The sequence below is a fragment of the Temnothorax nylanderi genome, unplaced genomic scaffold, assembly GCF_030848795.1.
Source record: "Temnothorax nylanderi isolate EJ_2023f unplaced genomic scaffold, tnyl_v1.0 TNYL_tig0010_pilon, whole genome shotgun sequence".
Lineage (NCBI taxonomy): Eukaryota > Metazoa > Arthropoda > Insecta > Hymenoptera > Formicidae > Temnothorax > Temnothorax nylanderi.
In genome coordinates this window covers 1,209,981-1,228,710 of record NW_027249072.1, presented here as the reverse complement: position 1 = coordinate 1,228,710, position 18,730 = coordinate 1,209,981, and positions in this window count along the sequence as shown.

Below are 18,730 nucleotides of genomic sequence, written 5' to 3'. Positions count from 1 at the left end.
TTTTTTCTCTCCTACTTCAGGCAATTTTTCACGGTATCGACCCTCCTTTTTACCGAAACAAATATTTTACGTTTCGAATTTGGAGCGTTAAAAGGTTTTGCATTATTGCAAATGTGTGTACCTTTTATAGTTATCAGATTTCAATCCGTTAATGAGTCGTGAGTGAGGTATTGCATTTCCACGGGAAGCGCACATTTACCGAAAGTGGTAATGCATTGCGGGCTTTTCATTACGCAAGATTTATTGCAAAATGTCACGTCACACAATTCTGTTCATTTTCTCTACGTGCGTCTATATACTAAACAAAATTGAATATACCGTAAGTAAGATAAATTAATATATGCGCACATAAATTTATAGGTATAATGTGAGAACGTAATTAAGGACTGTGCTATATAAGAGTGTTATGTTCTCAGAATTTTTTGTTTTCTGTTTCTTCATCGAATAAATACGTATCATATATACAGAAGGAATAACATTGTGAAAAAAGCTATTCATGAGCATGAAATAGATTGCAAAATTAACGTAAAGATTATTCTTTCTGTATTTCTTCAAGTACTTAACATATATGGAAAATCAGAATTTTGTTGTGATATTCTTCTGCTTGGTATTGGAGTGTATTCTTCGCCAAGTCTTCATTTGTGAAATTAATTATATGCTTGTATTTAAAGCTTGAAATCTTGATCAGTACAACTAACACTAAATTAGAATTAATTTTCATTACTTAAAGAAAATATATCAGAAAAAATGGATGTTTTTATTATCGTTGAAGCAATGGCGATTATTCCATTATTAAAAATTTGTTCAAAGCTGTCGATTTTTAATTAACTACGAATATAATGTTATTTCAAACTGTAGTTCTACTCTTCATTATCTCAACTAATATAATCAAGAACTAAAATTAATTTTTATTATTTAATGAAAGTAAAGATATATTAGAAGAGAAAACACTTCTTTTTTAAATATTCAACACTGCCGAAGCGTCAGCGACTATTTTAGTTTATAAAAATAATATTTAAAACTTTAATGATTTCTAATATAGTTAAAGCGTAATTGATAAGTATTTTAAAGTATGGTTATATATTTTATTAGTTTAACTAACATAATTAAAACCTGACATTAATTTTCACTATTCATGAAAAATTCAAATTACATTAGAAAGGCAAAAACCGCTTTAAGTATTCAAGATATCGTTGAAGCATTAACGATTATTTCATTATTAACGAAGATGTAAAAAATTGTCGCTATCACCTTGGCTTTCCGTGATTTTTATTTCGTTCCCAAGTAAATTCAGATATAGTATATTATATTATGTTATGAACATCGGTCTCGCGATCTCGCGTATTCGCCGGCGTTGCTTTTCAGCCCCGGTCTCGGTGCAGGTTTATGCATCGTTCGTTCCATCAAATATTTGTTCTCGCGTTGCTGCTGGTACCACACGGTGGTATTTGCCTGGAAAGGATGCACCTTTCGGTTCCCGTCGACCTGGTGAGCTCCATTACATGCCCGAAGTAATACCAAAGAGAGGTGGCCGGGCCGGTGTTGTGTGTTGCGTCTAGTTTTGCCGTTTGCGAAGCTGGGCGGCTGCACGAAAGTGCAGCGTGTGTTAGTCAGTTTAGGGGAGTTTGCGTGTTGTTCGCGCGCAACTGCCAGCTAGCCCTAAGTTCCTCGTAATTTCGCGAGACACCCACAGCACAAAAATTGCCGGCGACGCGACGAGTTGCCGACCTTCGTAACGTGTAAACGAATTTTTTCCCGGTAAAACGGCAAATTATATACTTTTCTCCTTTCTCGCGGCAATGCAACGAAAATTTTTTATTATTATCGAACGTGATACGTTCGCGTGTTGCCTGAGAAAGAAAGTTCTTTATTTTATTTTGTATACTTACCCCTTTAACGTCGTGCCATCCTTTAGAATTAAATTAATTAAAAAAAATAAGTTACATAAATTATTCATGTGTTTTCAAATTGTTATTATTTTTATCACATTTTTCCTATTGTCGATTCATCTGTCGTGAACACGCTTGAAATAGCTCGCTGAAAGAATAAAGAGGATCGCGCGGTCAAAATATTTCGGGGCACGCTATCGTTTCGCGATCGCATCACGGACACGTTCGAAAGGGTTCACGCGGCCGTGAAAGCCGCCAAGGGGGAGAAAAGAAGAGGGTGAGACCGCACCGTAGGTAGGTGCACGGATGCATTACATGCTCGAAGTGATAGCTAAGGGCGGCGGATGCTTGGTTCTTTAGTTTTCTCCGCGCACGCAACACCACCGCCGCCGTTGCTCCTTCGCATTATACGTATACGTATATCTCGCTCCGAAAGTTTCCGCCTTTTCTGTTAACCACCGGCGCGATGTCCTGGCTTATCTGCTGAAATGCACCTTCGCTTCGTGGAGAACGCAAGCGTGGTAATTCAGCACGGTTCCCATTTACACAGCCGACTGGCATTTACTGTAAAAACTGTGAAAAATTAAATTTGGAACGCGATAAAAATAGGATGGTTCTCTCTTCGATTCAACGCCCGGAATGAAATGTCAAATGCAGATATCGCATAATTGAGCATGTTTTAATGAGCGGCCTAGATACGCGATGAATATTTGATTTACGTATAATTATTTGCGCGCGCGGATTAATGTAAGAAAAGCTGGCAAAATGTTTTTATTCCTGAATTTAATTCATCTTCATTTGTGAAGCGAATTATTTCTACTTTATTCCTATGACAAGTAAACAGAATGGACGAGTTCGAAACCGCGCAAGTAATTTATGTATTTCAGTTTCTTTAAAAATTTAAGGCAAAGCTAGAAAGATAAATGTTCAAAATAAATGATCTTTTTTCGCGCAATGATATCACTCGCTCGATAATAGAAAAGCTAATAATTTATTATACTGTCACAGAAAAAAAACAAATTTTATGTAACGGAAATTTCGATATTACGTTTATTACGTTTAGTATTACGTTTATCTATTTAAATAAAAATTGTGAAAATTTTCATATACATATATATTATATGTAACAATTAGGTATAGTAAAATGGCACAGTGGGTGGCTAAAGAACAAAGTTATGAAATAATAATCACAAAAAGTAACAACTATTTTTTCCGCTGTATAAATGGAAATTGCTTGACGCAAATGAATGAATGAACAAGAACTGAGTAGCTAAAAGATATATTAAATTTCGCCGAGCATTCCTCAAAATGCGCGAGCTCTTATGTAACGCAATGCGACGATCGTGAAAATTTCGCGCGAAACTGTTGCAATAACTTTCTGCAACGTGCGCCCGATTAGCAAAGCAATTTTAACGTAGTTGATTTCAAAATGCGCTCCTGCACGGTCCCAACTTGCAGTCTCCGCTTTAACAGTTTAACTGCAATTTATTATTGTGATTCCGGCTATCCGACTGGCGGGGGTACTTCGGCACTCACGGATGCTTCCTTAACTCGATTTGACGCGGCACTCCGCGCGGATGCGGCGCGGCGCCCGTGAATTGCGCTATCAAAATAACGAACCTATCCTGCATCTTCGAGTGCATCAATCGCTCGAATGCATCTGAAGAGCAGCGGGATCCGCCGCACTTCATGCATGCGTGAGCATCAGCCTGGCTCACCTGCCCCCATTGACGATGGTCCCCCTCTCGAATTTGTGCCCCGTCGCGTCGGTCGTGTGGGTAGACCGTCGAAAACTCTAATTCGGTCGATCTCGTGCCTCGGCGATATAGCTATCGCGATTGCGGTTGGAATATCGATGCCTTGATCCACAAAGAGATCGAGAAACCCCTAAATGCGTGGCATCGAACGTACGTGACCTTTTGTGTGATCGATGAGTTTATTTTAAGAAGGGCATAAAATAGCAAAAGTGGTGTTTTATGATTCAAAGGTTTTGTAGATACTTACAGAACAGATAATTAACAAAACATGCTTTTTAAGAGGAACTAGGACAATAAGTAAAAAAACAAAATCCCATAGTTAATACAGTTGGCATCTGTCAAATGGTCTATTTATAATTTACGATTTTATAAGATTCGAAATATAACTTGAGTTAATACTCATTTATTATGTAAAATTAAATTTATAATTTCTGTATGTATTATTAGAACCTCGTTTCAGTTTTCTCTGGCTTTTTAAGATTTAAGTAATTTTGAAGCTCTTACTATTTAGAAGTAATTTGAGCGTAATTTAAAAATTTAAATAAACCGTAGATAACGATATTTTAGATATCAAAAAATACGTCAAACGTCATCTGTCAAAAATATCTTAATATGCATCGTATTATTGTGTCTCTAACTTCACATTCGTCCATTATATTCTAAAAAAATTATATTTGCGGAATGGATGAACCTATCGCGTCGCGTCGTTTATTTTTTATTAGAAGAAGAACGGACGGGAAAATTAGATTAAGGTTGTTTTATCTATAGCTATATGTAGTATAATTTTGTTTTCTTGATTGAAGACTTTGCATGTATGTCAAACAACTCAAAATTTTTTATATGTTAGAAGGGATTACCGTTAACAGTTTGAGTATGATTTTTTGTTATTTAAATAATTAGTATTGTTTAAACAATTAAAAAAATTTTTTTGTGGCAAATAATTTTGAAACTTAAAATACAATATCAATGATGTATGTTTTACATATAAAAAAAGTTTAAGAAATATTTTAATGGTTTATTTATATTTGATTTATATTTACAGCAAAGTGTCGATTCTCTATAAGGGATAATGTTAATTTTATCAACTTTAAACTTAAATAACTCTTAAATAACTTCAAAATTTTACAGAGTATTTTTAATTTAATTTAGAAACAATTTACAGCACTTTCTGAATATATTTGAAATACCTCCAATACATCCTTAATTACAATAACTTTTAAACCAGTAAGAGAATTGTGCTGAAATTTTACACAGATATACTTAGACGTAATAATAGAACAATTTATCTATGAAATTTTTAGATTTTTGGTAATGCTTTGAGATGTCACACATACATCCTTAATTATTTTCTGAGGATCGAAGACTGCGCGTTAATTTTAGTATCCTGAAAGGATAATGCTTCCTGCCGTCACCGCAGCAACAAATTTGCGATGCACCGCGTACCGTTTGCGCGTGTTAATTTTCTAGTATCCAAAGATAATGCGATCATTGTTATCGCGGTAACAGATTTTTTTTTTAATTTTATCGTATAAACAAGAGATGGCACTGAGTACAAGCCCATATCGTCTTACTAACTAAGAGCGCGTTTACAATGCGTTTGCGGTAACAGATTTGCATCTCCCATTTGCGCGCGATCTTTCGAGCGGGTTTTCTGCTCTCTCGCTGCTTGCGGGATTCGGTAACTGAGGGGGCCGCTATTGGCCCGGGAAACATACGGCGGATGTAACGATCGGTTGTCCCTACGGCAAACGTTTCACTGTTCGCCAGGATTGCCGAATGTAAACTGTCTATTACCGTCTATTTCGGCAGTGATCGCGAGCGAGCGCGCAAAATCGTTGCCATCGAGCGCGCGTTTATCAGCGTTACGTGTACGTACGATCGAGACGAGGGTAACGCACAGTATTCTCGGTGCTCCGGTGCTCCGACCGTATGCGGTCGGAGCACAAACGGTCCGCGGGAGATGTAACGAGATGATTGGCGTCGATAATTAATGGCGATCGCTACGGGCACCAGGCGCCACATTCGCAAATCGTCAAGATAGCCGACTTCGCGGATTCAAAAACGACTTTTTCGTTATCGATTGATTTCGAATATTTACTTCAATATCAACCCATTTGATACGTGTAATCCTCCTTTCGTTGCGAGGGAGAGCTGTTGATACAATTGTTGATGCCCACGTTCACGTAAAAGAGAAAAAAGTTTCGAGATTTTCGAAAAGTTTCTTGTTTTTTTGTAATATTTTCGTGATTCTCCTTTCGTAGCGCGGGTAAAAATGAATACTCGCCGTAGGGGAATAAACTTTGAGCACGTCGCGCCAAAAACATTATACAAAAATATTGCGATCCGTCGAAAGTTATTCAGAAAATAATAAAAATATAAAAATAATAAAAATATAAAACTATATAAGAATACAAAAGCTTTTCTTTTTAGATTCTTTTAGATGCTTCAGATAGCCTTGACAGATTTTCAAAGTAATTAATGATCTAAAAATTACACGGAATACTCGGGATTCGAGAGGATTAAGATTCGAAAGTATTAATTACGGTATCGAAAGCTCGAGCACGACTTTCTCCAATTTTTTTCCGCCGCGGGAAGATCTATCTTAAGCTCGATCGATCCATATCCGGGGAGACAAGCTACTTAAGAGAAAGAACTATCGCCACTTGGGCTGCATCCCGCATCCTCTCGGGCGCCGCGCCGCGCCGCGCCGGTAGAAAATAAGCCACGGAACGCATCGAGCAGTCGAGCGCGCCACGCGATAAGACAGAAGGGGACGACGCGCTCGTCGGGGGCCCCTTGGGACCAGTTGAGGTCTTAATTACTGGCCTCTCACAGCGGAATGCCGTGTTATCGCGCGGTTACTTCTGCCCGCTTGCACACGTCGGGCATTGAATTACACTTTGCTCCTTTCTCGAGCGGCGCAACGCGACGCGACGCGACGCGACGGACGCGACGCGTTTCTTCCTGAGTTTCGAGACCCCGAGCGACGCGCTGTCGCGCGCGATAACGGCGAGACACGCGGGTGGACCGCTTGTCTCGAGGCTTGTCTGTAAGACATGGCTAAATTTCTAACGGATAAGTTGTTGACTAAAAATTTCGTACATCCTTTTATGCTCTAATTACTGTTGTCATTATTCATTGTCGTCATATTATTTTTCGAGATTCCTTTTCCTTTCTGTAAAGATACTGGTAGCGTTCATCGCGTAATATTATATTACAGCCTCCATTTCTAATTCCGGTTAATCACGAGAAAAAATAATAATATAATAAATAAAATAAATATAATAAATATAATCATTATTTTATAATATAAAAATATAAAATATAAATAATATATACAATAAAAAATATAATTACTTTAACTAAAATTATATAAGCGAATATATATTCCAATTTCAATTAAAGTAATTTCAGTCACGTGTTGCATATTTTTCTCAACGAAAAGTTAATTTTATCTCGGCAGGCTGAGTTCGGACGTTAGGCTAATAAAGCTGACCTTAACGCCTCGGCTTCACCTTGTTTGTCGCGCAGGTGTGAACGATATATTTTCCGGAATTTGGAGTGCACTAGCACGTTAGTGTCCGGCCGTCAGCTTTTATTGCGCGATTAATTTTGTCCGCGTTTATACGTATGGTCCACGGTCAAGAGGCGCATCACTCTTCGACCCTTGCTGTCCTGTTCCGCGCTGCAACCACCCTTATTATACCCGTCCCATCCATGTACCGTGAAAGATCCGGAACTGGATTTTTGAAGACTCTATATAACATATTAAAAAAATATTAGTTGAAAATTTATAACAGAAGATGAAAAAATTGACCCTTTCATTTTAAAAGGGAAAAGATTGCAATTTCTAGCAATTGAACAAATCCTTTAAGGATTAATGACAATTAACACTTCTAATTTGATTAATTTTGCACACAAAAATATATATAATTCTGAAAAAATATGATTGAAAATAAAAGTATTTATATCTTCTCAAGTTTCATATTCAAGTTGTAGAAAATACAACGACAATGTAAGAACATTTAATCTTACATTTCAAGTTGATTATAAAATAAATTTGTATTACTGTGAAACAAAATATACATAAAAATACATTTAAATAAATAGAAAATTCTTATTATAATGTCAAAAAAAATTCCTCTCATTTACCGCCACACAGTCTTTATCTAGGAAAGTGTTAACGCTGCTATAATTTTCTCCGGCTTTAGATCACAACGCTATTCTATCTCACCGAAATCTCCAGGATCTCCGTCACCTCACGAAGAGAACGACCCCACATAGCGGCTCGCCAGGTGCGTCGGATATCCTCCAAGAGATGTTTCAAGCGACTCAACGTAGAGCAAGAGTCAAGAGCACGATCACGCTGTTGCTAACGACCAGGCTAACGTATATCAGTCGTAAAAAAAGGGTCGCGCGCGCGACTTTATTTAAGTCCTCGTTTCCTCCGAAACGAGGGATTTCTCAGTTCCGAGAGTATACCGCCGGCTGGCTGCGATCATCCCGATCCGAGGAGACCAACGTTGGGAATTGTTTTTACGGCTTCGCGATATCATCTGCACCGCGGAGGAAAGGAAGCGGACGCGCGTTTTGTGAGCCCCGGCACGTGTGAAAATGCGCGAGCGGATCCTCCGAGGCACTCTTCGGAGTGATTCTGACTTTGTCGTTATGCTCGATATACTGAATGCGGATGTCTGTATGTCTGTGTTGCTGAGCTTTATTTTTATAACGAGAAGAGCGCGTTTTAGATACAGACGAGCGACAAGATCCGGTTCGAGCACGGAATGCGAATGATACGAGAATACTGATTACGATGTTGCAGCTCAGAGTTATCACCGCAAGTATTCTGAGATATTTTATTAATTTCTTACGTTATCTAGAAGCTTAAAATGATAATCAATTTTCTTATTATGCCGTGCGGGATGTTAAAATAACTTAATAAGAGAGAAAGAATTGTTAAATAAATATTTTTTCAAATTAAATATACGTACAACAAAGAGAACAAACTTATTTTAGATAGCAAAGCGCAACTGTATTAATTATAATGAAATTAATTATTAATTGAGATGAAGTATAAAATGCATGATATAATTTATGAATTAATTGAGAAGAGTAAGTATTCCTTAAGCCTCTAAAGATTTCTACGATCTATTGGGAAATAAAGAGTCCGTATAACGACCTTACTACTCCGCAGTCTCGATATCTCGATTCAGCAGATTTATGTCACTTTTATCCAGCTGGATGTCCTCTATTTCCTCCCGATGATATCGCTTCTCTCTTAAGTGTATTTCCCGTCGTATTTCCTCTCCGAATTATATCCGACCGGTTAACTTAATATTAAGTTAAGCTGCTCTTCTATTTCATTTATGGAAACGGTTCTACGTTCGTTTGCCAAATCCGCGTAAAGCACCCTCGAAAATATCGACGCTAATAATATTACAAAATGATATTGCAATGCAAATCGACATTTGATTCGCGATAACGAATATTTTGAATCTGATATTTTACGTGATACGTGGAAAAAAGCTATCGAATTATGGGCGTGTATGTATTAATATTTTGAATTTATTCATTAATCGCGTAAACAGTTTATAAACATTTTTACAATAATTGGTACATAACATATTAGCAATTTAAAAAATAAATGCTTCACCAAATTTTACGCCCGGCTTCTTCCCCATGGCATATATTGTTTCTGTCCGCCGTGAATGAAAAATAAAGTGGACGTTATCTCACGATCTGTTAAGATGACTTATTATATCCTTCGCTTTATCAGGATCATCCTGAGCCTCGATGGTAGTTATGTTACCGAAATTTAACCACGGTGCCGTTGACGATTAAGCATCTGTACTCGAGCTCCGCTCCGGCTCGTATAGCGTAATAACACGTACCGACATAACCGATCATTAATCCGCGGCGAAGTATGCGTGCGCTCGCGGAAACGATCGTAGAAGCTGCTGGCGTTCCGATGGCGCATGATTAATAGAAGCCCCCGCGAGAAATTGGCTCTTAATGACTCGACAACGAAAAGACCGCCGGCGCTGTGCCGCGCGCCGACGGCCATTAAACGCGTTTTTAGTCACGTCGCGTCGGCTTGATTTCTACTTGAGCTAATGGGCTTTTCATCGGTTTTGGGTAATTCAAGGGGATGGAGAGCGAGATGGAAAAAGAGAGAAGATAGGTCCCCGTTTCTCTCTGTCATTGTATATTCTGAAGACGGTGAACACGCGCCCACCTGATTTGGATGTCAGACTAAATGTATACCGGCAGAATGACAAGCAATAAAGAAGCAGTAAGTATACCTAGGTACTCATTTATTATAGAGAAAATTAAATTAAACAGCCGCAATTTAATGATTCTTTTATATCGACGACAAGCACGATTTGACTTTGTAGCTGAAAATATTAACACTTTCGCAGCCGCGTGCAAATTTGTTTTATTGTCGAATCAAAATTATTTTTAATCTTCGTTCAAATAATTTTGAAGAACTTGAAATCAATTTATTGTTGAACACACAGAAAAAAAGAAGTGTAAAATCTTATATACTCGTATAAACGCAATCTATCATCTTGGAAATGAGATTATACGTTAAACGAAGAAAACTTTCTTGAATGAAGTTATTTATATTGTTCAACCAAGAAAAAAAGTTGAAATAAAATGTTGAAATTCTTATAAAAGGATTATAAATTGTTGCGTATAAGTTTTTATTTGACACTTCTTTTTTTCTGTACAGTTGCAGTAATCGTAAATATAAATTATAAATCATAAAATAATCTGCCTTCCTATAATTATTAAAATGACGTAAAATTACGTCAGCGGCTGCGAATGGGTTAAGGTAACGTATCTTTCTTTACCATCTTTATGTATAGGAATATGAATTAAATGTTTAAAGAAACGCATTTAGAGGAAACGCTTATGATCATTTTTTCTAGGCATCGTTTGTATTCCTTATGAGAAAGAACGTTCGATTTCGTGCAACTCCTTCTTTCTCTATCCTGTCTTCTTTTCTAACGTCTTTTCTAACTTTTCTAACGATTTTATCTACAACTTTCCTCAGAAATATCTTAAAGAGTCAAGAACAAAATTTTCATCTTCGTTTTATCTCCAGCAGATTTTATACGGTTGGAAAATCTTCCATGTGTTTTCGCGCGCGAACGATAGAAATAACATTAATCTGCGAGAGCGCTGCGCATCAGCGCGACTGCTGAAACCTGGAGCAATATTCCCGACGTGCCTTCAGCCCCGCCGAAGTCTCGGCGCGGATTACCGGGTCGGGATGCTAATATCGAGCGCCGGATCGCGGATTCGGTGGAAAGCGGCGCGGATGATATAGTGCGCGACGCGACGCGGCGGCGTTTCTCATCGCCGGGGCTGTGTGTGCCCCGGGGCGGCGGACCCGTGTCGTCGTGTCATCGATAATTGATGTATGCGCGAACTAACGGCCGTAATTACGGCGCCTCGCCGTGCGCCGCGCGGAATCTCGCGCTTCGTCTCCTCGGCCTGGCAGGGCCGCCCAGGGCCGGCGCGGCTGTCGAAGCCGATGCACGCGCGACGCATGCGATGCGTGCGCCGAAACGCCACGCATCGGCGTTTCAGCCGCGCGCTTTCGTCGTTTTACCAGGAGGCCGGAGGGAAAAAAAAAACCTAGACCCCATCTATCTGCGTCCATTAAAAATGGATCGGTCACATCGGATCACGGGATTAACATAGCCGAAATAACGTGGGGAAACCGGGCTACTTCTGATGAAACGATTGGTTCCCGTTACATTACGTCTGTTTTGCATGAAAGATTTTTCGACGTCTATATTTCTTTATCATCGAGTCGCCAGATCTCAACGCCAGATCCAGATCTTTCGGGCACCACTTGCCTCTCGAGTCTTCCCGCAAGTGAACCGCATGATGTTATTCGACACGAAGGAAATATATCGGACGTTATAAGTTTGCTAATCGCAACAAATTGCGTTAGATAAAATATATCGTTAAGTCAATGTATTTTACATGTACAAAAGGTAGAGGGATTCTGCCTTGAAACTTGGCATCAGGCCCTGTGATTTTCCAGGCCGGCTCTGCCTCGGCATCGAGATTTCCCGAAGAAACTAATGACTCTCATCGGCCGTGACGGTCTGACCGCGCGGTAATTAATCGCGAGGGGGCCCGAGGGCCCGAGGATTGACTCTCTCTCGCGGTCCCTTCACCACCCCCCTATCCCCCTCCCGCTCCATTCTTCCACTTTATTCTCGCCGAGAATTATGCAAGCCGACCGTTTATTAGCATGCTAACGACCGCGCATTAAAATACTTTATTTGCGGGACAGTGATTGAGTATTTTCGTACGGCGTTGGATAGAAAGGAGGTCCGGAAGGGGAAAGGGGTAAAAAAAACCTGGGGAAATTGCGGCGAGACCTTTTTTCGAGCTTTTTGAATTATGTAAGTGCCCCGGACTAATTACTCCGCCGTCCGCGCTTCGGCTCGTTCGTTGTTTCGCATTCGACGCTCGAACGAGGTAGACGCGGTTGATTTGTATTTTTTTTATCCTCTCTCCGCTTTTTTTTTATTTGCTAGGGCCGTGATTGTATTTGCCCGCCGATACAGATTGCCGTGCTTGTTGCGATCGCTCATCGCAAGCTTTTTGAGAGAGAGAGAGAGAGAGAGAGAGAGAGACGGATTTTTTTTTTACGTAATGCGAAACGAATACAGTCGCACGAAGCGTCAAAATGATGCAAACCACGAAGCGCCGCTACCGAATTGCGAATTGAGAGGTAATTTAATGATTATTAATCTGACGTGACAGGCCTGTGGCGGAAAAATGGAATTATAGAGAAAGACTCTTCGATGATTTTATACGATCTTTTGTGGGTGATTTCGCGTTTGTTCTCTACAAATAAATTATCTATATCAAACAGGCATCTAAGCTTATGCGAAAGGAGATGTAGGTCAGAATAATTTTCCCTACCTGCTGCACATGAAGGAAAATATACGTCAAGACTGGAAAGGAGCACTTGTAAAGTTTTCTGTAACAAAGCAGGAACAAACTCTAGAGAAGAAGATGCGGTAGTACCTTTTGTCAGGAATATTGTACAACGTAACAAGCAAGAGAAGACTTCATCTTCATATACACCAACCATTAAACCTTAAAAACGTGCTACTAATTATTAGATTAAGAAATTAATTCATAATAATAATGTTAATAATAATAATAAATATAACAAATAATAGATATAATACTAATAATATATAAACGTGATAATAATAAGGATAATGATAGTAATAAAATTATATTAATAAAGTTGGCAAGTATTGCCCTAACACCTAATCCAATTGTAAAAGATCCTCGTGATTTCTACACGCGGTCGCTACGTATAACGGCGCATTTATAAGCTCTCCCTCATTCTGTATAATCCACTTCTTTTAATATTATATCGCAGCTACTGGCTATATGTTACTTATACCACGAGTAGCAGCGTCGTCAAACGCTTGAAAGTTTAATATCGCGAGTGGGGCTGATGGAAGCTGGCCGTCTCGCGATATCGACTGCGTCGTCGTCGTTTTAGCCAGAAGCAGGAGGAAGACGAGCGCATCGGAAACGACCGTAAATCGCGCGTTCCAAGTGGACCAGGCGTCGGTCGGCGGTCGTCGGTCGTCGGTCGGCTAACCGGCGACTCGGAATAAAATCCGAGAGAGAGCACGCGGCCTAAAATAAGATTACGAGAGTGGAACTAACGAGGCTATCGTCACACTGGCGAAACCAGATGTCGGCGATGGTGTCCGCCGCCCAGGACGTGTCTTTTCGATGGTGGCCCCTCTCGGACCCGGGCCATGTGCTCCTCGTCTGCTTGCGTCTGCCCCGCGTCTGCGATATCTATGGGAGTGAACTCGGCACGGATCAAAAGTGCGTCTGCGGGTGTAGTCGACACGATTAGTCGGTTAGTCGGCATCTCTCCTCTTCTTTTTTGCTGCTCAGGCCGAATGAGACATAAGGGCTCCGCTCGGCGCGGAAGGGATGCCGAAACGAAAAATCATTTCGACGGATAAGCACGAGAATATTGCACAAGAAAAAAACTATAAACATTTTTGATAAATCAATCTGTAGATTATTAGTAAAATCTTGCAAATGTATGCGTTGAAGTGGCTCCTCCAAAGCTAAATGGATTATACGATCGTGTGCCATGGCCATGTAACGAATTTTATTAGCGCTGGAAAATTTAACGTTCGAAAAATAATCCAGACAGACAGCAGATGGAAAATATAAAATTTATTTTAATAACTGAATATGAAAGAAACACGAGAATGATTTATGATTCCGCTTGCAATCTTTGTAGTTTACCATGTGAAATCATAAATGTGCTTCGTACGATATAAGTGCAATAACTTTGGTGATAATCGGTGCTGGACATGATGAATGTGAGGTTCTAGCTTCTTACGTGTTCGCAATTTGACAGCTCGAGCTGTTCGACGTACCGATAGTTTTGTGACGAGTGGAAGAGTAATGATTTCTCCGAACACAAATAATGCTTTGCGATTGTTTTTAAGCGTATTAATGGCGTGTGCCGGTGTTATTCGCGTCGCGATAACGTAACGCGGTGAAATGAATTCTCGCGTGGGTAGTAACGCGATTGCAGCTATCGAACTATTGGATTTAGTGCTCTGGTCGGGAAATCTGTGGGCAATAAATACGAGAGGCCAAGAATACTTTATAATCGTCAATAGATAAAAAATATAAGTAACATTATAAAAAGATTAAGATTTATCTCTTATAATTTATATCTTTGATTTTTGACCATTATCTCTTATATTTTTGACCATTTTTTCTAACGTGCATCACTCAACGAGATTACTGCATATTTTTTCCTTTCATGTTCGAAATTAATTTATTGTGTAGAAATAAATAATATATAATAAATGCAATAAATATAAAAGATAATAAAAATATAAAATATAATAAAGATATTTCTCTAGAGTCACTCCACAAGTCAAGAACTAAAAGTGAGGTTTTGTTTCAAAACCAGGGAGCCACTGGTAAAAGTAATTATATGAAATGGTGGTTTCACAGCGAAACTACTGGGCCGCAAAGGGTCAAGAATCACTTTCCAAACTAATTATTTACATTTACAAGATGGTATGTGCAACGATTCAACAGAATATATTTCAATCTTAACATTATTCCGTTATACATAAATGTTCGGACGTGTGTTACATTTATACGTTATATATTGATTTCTCTTTTACATCCCGAATAAATTAAAGCGCAGCGTTCTTCCGCACAATTTGTCTTGTCACGATGAAGAACGCGCGTGACGTTTGAATAAAACTTATTAGCTCAGCGTGTAATTAAACGTGGACCTTATTAATCCCCTTCACACACAGCCGACCGCTTAGATATATATTTATCCCCGAATTTATGCGCGCGTTCGATAGAAATAATTTCACAAATGGTGAATGCGGGCCGGCGGCTGCCCCGATACCGCAACGAGAGAGACGTATTATAATCCCGATACGTCTCTCGCCGCGATGTTGCTCGGGATGTATTATGTGGAAATTCTAGGCTACAGGCATTTCCCGGATTTATTGCGGGTTCGCGGTGGCTGACAGTGTACTTACATATTGTCGATGAATTCCGACGCGGCGTTACGCGATCGAGCGTGGGCGCGCGCGTTCATATTTCTACGTGGGTATGCATTTTGTATGGAGCGCCGAATATATATTTCGAGTTATCTCTAAGCGGCAAAACGGAGGCGCCTGTATTGAAAAATTTCGTGCGATTTTCAAGTCGCGAAAATTAATGCCCCAGGTCGTTAATAATCCGCCGATGTGACTGCTGCCACCGGATATATCGATAATGGATATTGTGAAAAGAAGATGCAGACGATGCTCCTTCATTAATGCGATGATACATTATCGAGGAGAATGCGCGGGGGATATGTTATTAACGCGCAGCCAATTTTAATGCAACAGATGATCACTCATTCTCGCGTTTTAAAAGTGTGTAAGAGGCAGAACTATGTATTAACGTATGGTTTTAGAAGAATAAGTGCGACGCGTAATTAATACACTTTAATTAATTAAATAAGATCCGACTTTACGTTTCAATAATTATGCATTTTTAGACGTTATTATTTAGACGTTTAATGCGTTTAGAAATAACACACTTGGATTTGCAGTGGTGTACCTTCGATTAAATGTTTGATTAATATTTTAATTATTTCATAATTAATATAAAAAATTACAGCGTTCGTAGTTAAATATTTCGAGTAATTTAAAAATTATTATATTTTAGTTATGAAAGCATATTGCTATAAATTAGTACGTTTATATATACAAATTATTTTGTTGAAGATTTGAAAAGAATTATTTATTAAATTAATTCTTAAATATTTAAGGGAAAAGATGTTCTTTCGCTAAATTCGTACTACAAAAATCGACCCTAAATTCATCCAAGAAAGTCTGTATTTGGACAAATATTCCGTTCCGCGTACAAGCAGCCTTTACGACACAAATTGTAAACCACGTTGCATCCCGATGAAATTACATGTCACGTATATACAGAGTGTTCCAGATTCCTGAAATTCCTCGCAATTTATTCGCTTCGAGCAGCATAATTCCAGATAGCTGTCGTTGTTATTAAAAATCGTATTTGTTACATAAATAAAAAAACATATCTGGTAAGATATACCAGAATCAAGTTTTATCGTGAGATGCACAGGGTAGTTCAATAGCCACATCTTGATTAAAAATCGATCGAGAGTATACTCAGCTGATTGTGAAATGCGCTGCGGTTACTTTCGCGAATTATCTGTCATTAAAGTATTACATGACTGTTGTAGAACACAATATTATATCAATATTGAGATATGAGATCTCTTATTAAATGTTTTTGTTTCGAATAATATAAAATAATTAATAAATAATGGATAGGTTACGAAAAATTAGAGAATAAAACTACTTTACTTATTACAAGAATAAATAAAATTAATAATTAAAGTGTCTTTTTATTAAATAAATTAGTTAAAATGTCTATCCAATTGAAATACTCTGTGTTCTCCATCTAGTTACGTTTTTGAAAATACATACTGGAGCAAGCCAGTCTGGTCTGTAAATATTTATTGTATCTCTAAAATAAACATAAGTCAATTATCCTATTTTTTGCAGTTTAAATTAATGTTCAATACACAATTAACCGATATAATGTCTTCTCGTTACTTGAATGACACTTTTCTTCACCGATAATGCAAAAAAATCCAAAGCTCTACAATATTCAACAAATTCGCTCGATGTATATTCGGCGATTTATGCTCTTACAATTAGTCGAAGCTGATAAATAAATTATATGTTTAAATAAGTGAAAAATTCATCATGAGCTTGATACAGCATACGTTTTATTCGAAGCAGCGTGAAAAAAATCGTTATCGTTCATGTTTAAATCTCGCGATAAAACAATACTTTGTAATTCCCATTTTTTGTTGCTGCGATTCTCAAATGAATAAATCGCGCGACATATTTGCTTCGATAAAAATAATCACAAAAATTTGCAAACGTCGCCTAAGTTAATTTAATTGTATATGCTAATTGTTTGTAGGAAATAATCGTGTTTCGGAAATAATAAGTAAACGCGCAACGACAAAATGCCAATACCTGTCAACTCGAGTCGCGACACAGTCTTGTGTACGAGATCGCGCGCTACTAAACAACACCAAGACCGACAAACAGCCTCGTTATCACGAAATATTCAACGTTTTATTTCTACGAAATAATTATACACCGAATATTCTGTATTCCTTGTATTTTTAATTAATTTTAATAAGTAAACCGTTATTGTACACTTTTGCGCTTTGTTTTATAAACTTGTTAGCGTTATATAAAATAACAACTGATTCGACTAAAAGAGCGTTTTAATAAGAAAAAGAAATATTGTTATTTAAATTCTAATTGATGGGAGGATAACTTGCTCTTCAATATTGTGTAATTCTATGTGTATAAATATAATTGTTAATAACGAATTTCAACTATTACGTACGAATTATTTCTTTCTTTTAATAATTATTTAAATGATTAATGTACATCGTTTAATTGGTCTATCTAAAAATTAATATTAATTAATAAATCAACATATAAACATATTATTTAAAGAACTGGTTTAAAAACAAAATAGAACAATATTAAATTTAGCATCGCTATTATAACCATGTCCATGTATTATTGATATATTCATATCGAGTTTGGGAAAACAGTTAAAGCAAAATAATCTCAAATAAGCACGTATCGCTACATTATTATATCAATATAAAATACAAGGAAATTATTATTTAGCATTATTTTTTCTCTTTTTCTGGCATTTGTGATTTTTAATTTTAACGTTTTAAAACTCAGATTTTTTACGTGAGTGATCGATTCTCTTTTCAAATAATCCTTGAAAAATTTTTACAAGATTTAAAAGCTAACATACATATGGATTTCCTATCAAGAATCAATAATTAAATTGTGAGAAATAAAACTCAGGTCTGAAGACAAACTTTGTTGAGTTCCTTAATTGAATCATAATAGCAAATATAACATATTAAAACAAAAAAGTTAACTCTCTAGAACTTTTTATTAGATTGTAGGTATCGTATCTTAAGCTGCATTCTTCAGTAGAAATCTGATTATAAATACGCTCCTAAGAATCTCTTAAATTTTATCATCTGTCTTAATTGAAGTTAATTTACAGGTTGAAGCTTGAGCTCTGAAAGATTTAGTTACCTATAATTATAACTTGGAATTTCACACAAGAAACCTTTTGTTCTTAATAATAAATAATTAAAAAACTATTGGTATCGTGATATTTTAGTTACGAGAAAGAGGAATCGATCGAATCTGTCATTAAAATTAAGGTCGCGTATTCTCGACCAGCCTGTAAGAAGAGCGACGATCTTTGATTACCGGAGCCGATTCCCCCTCAAAGAACGAGCAACGGGTCGCGTTGCTCGTCAAGACCGCGCTCTTATGGGGATGCAATTAGTCGGCCGATATTAGCATCAGATCTATCTTGCAAACGGTGGAAGAGAGAGAGAGGACGGACTGATGAGGAGCGGCTGGCACTAATTCACCTCCT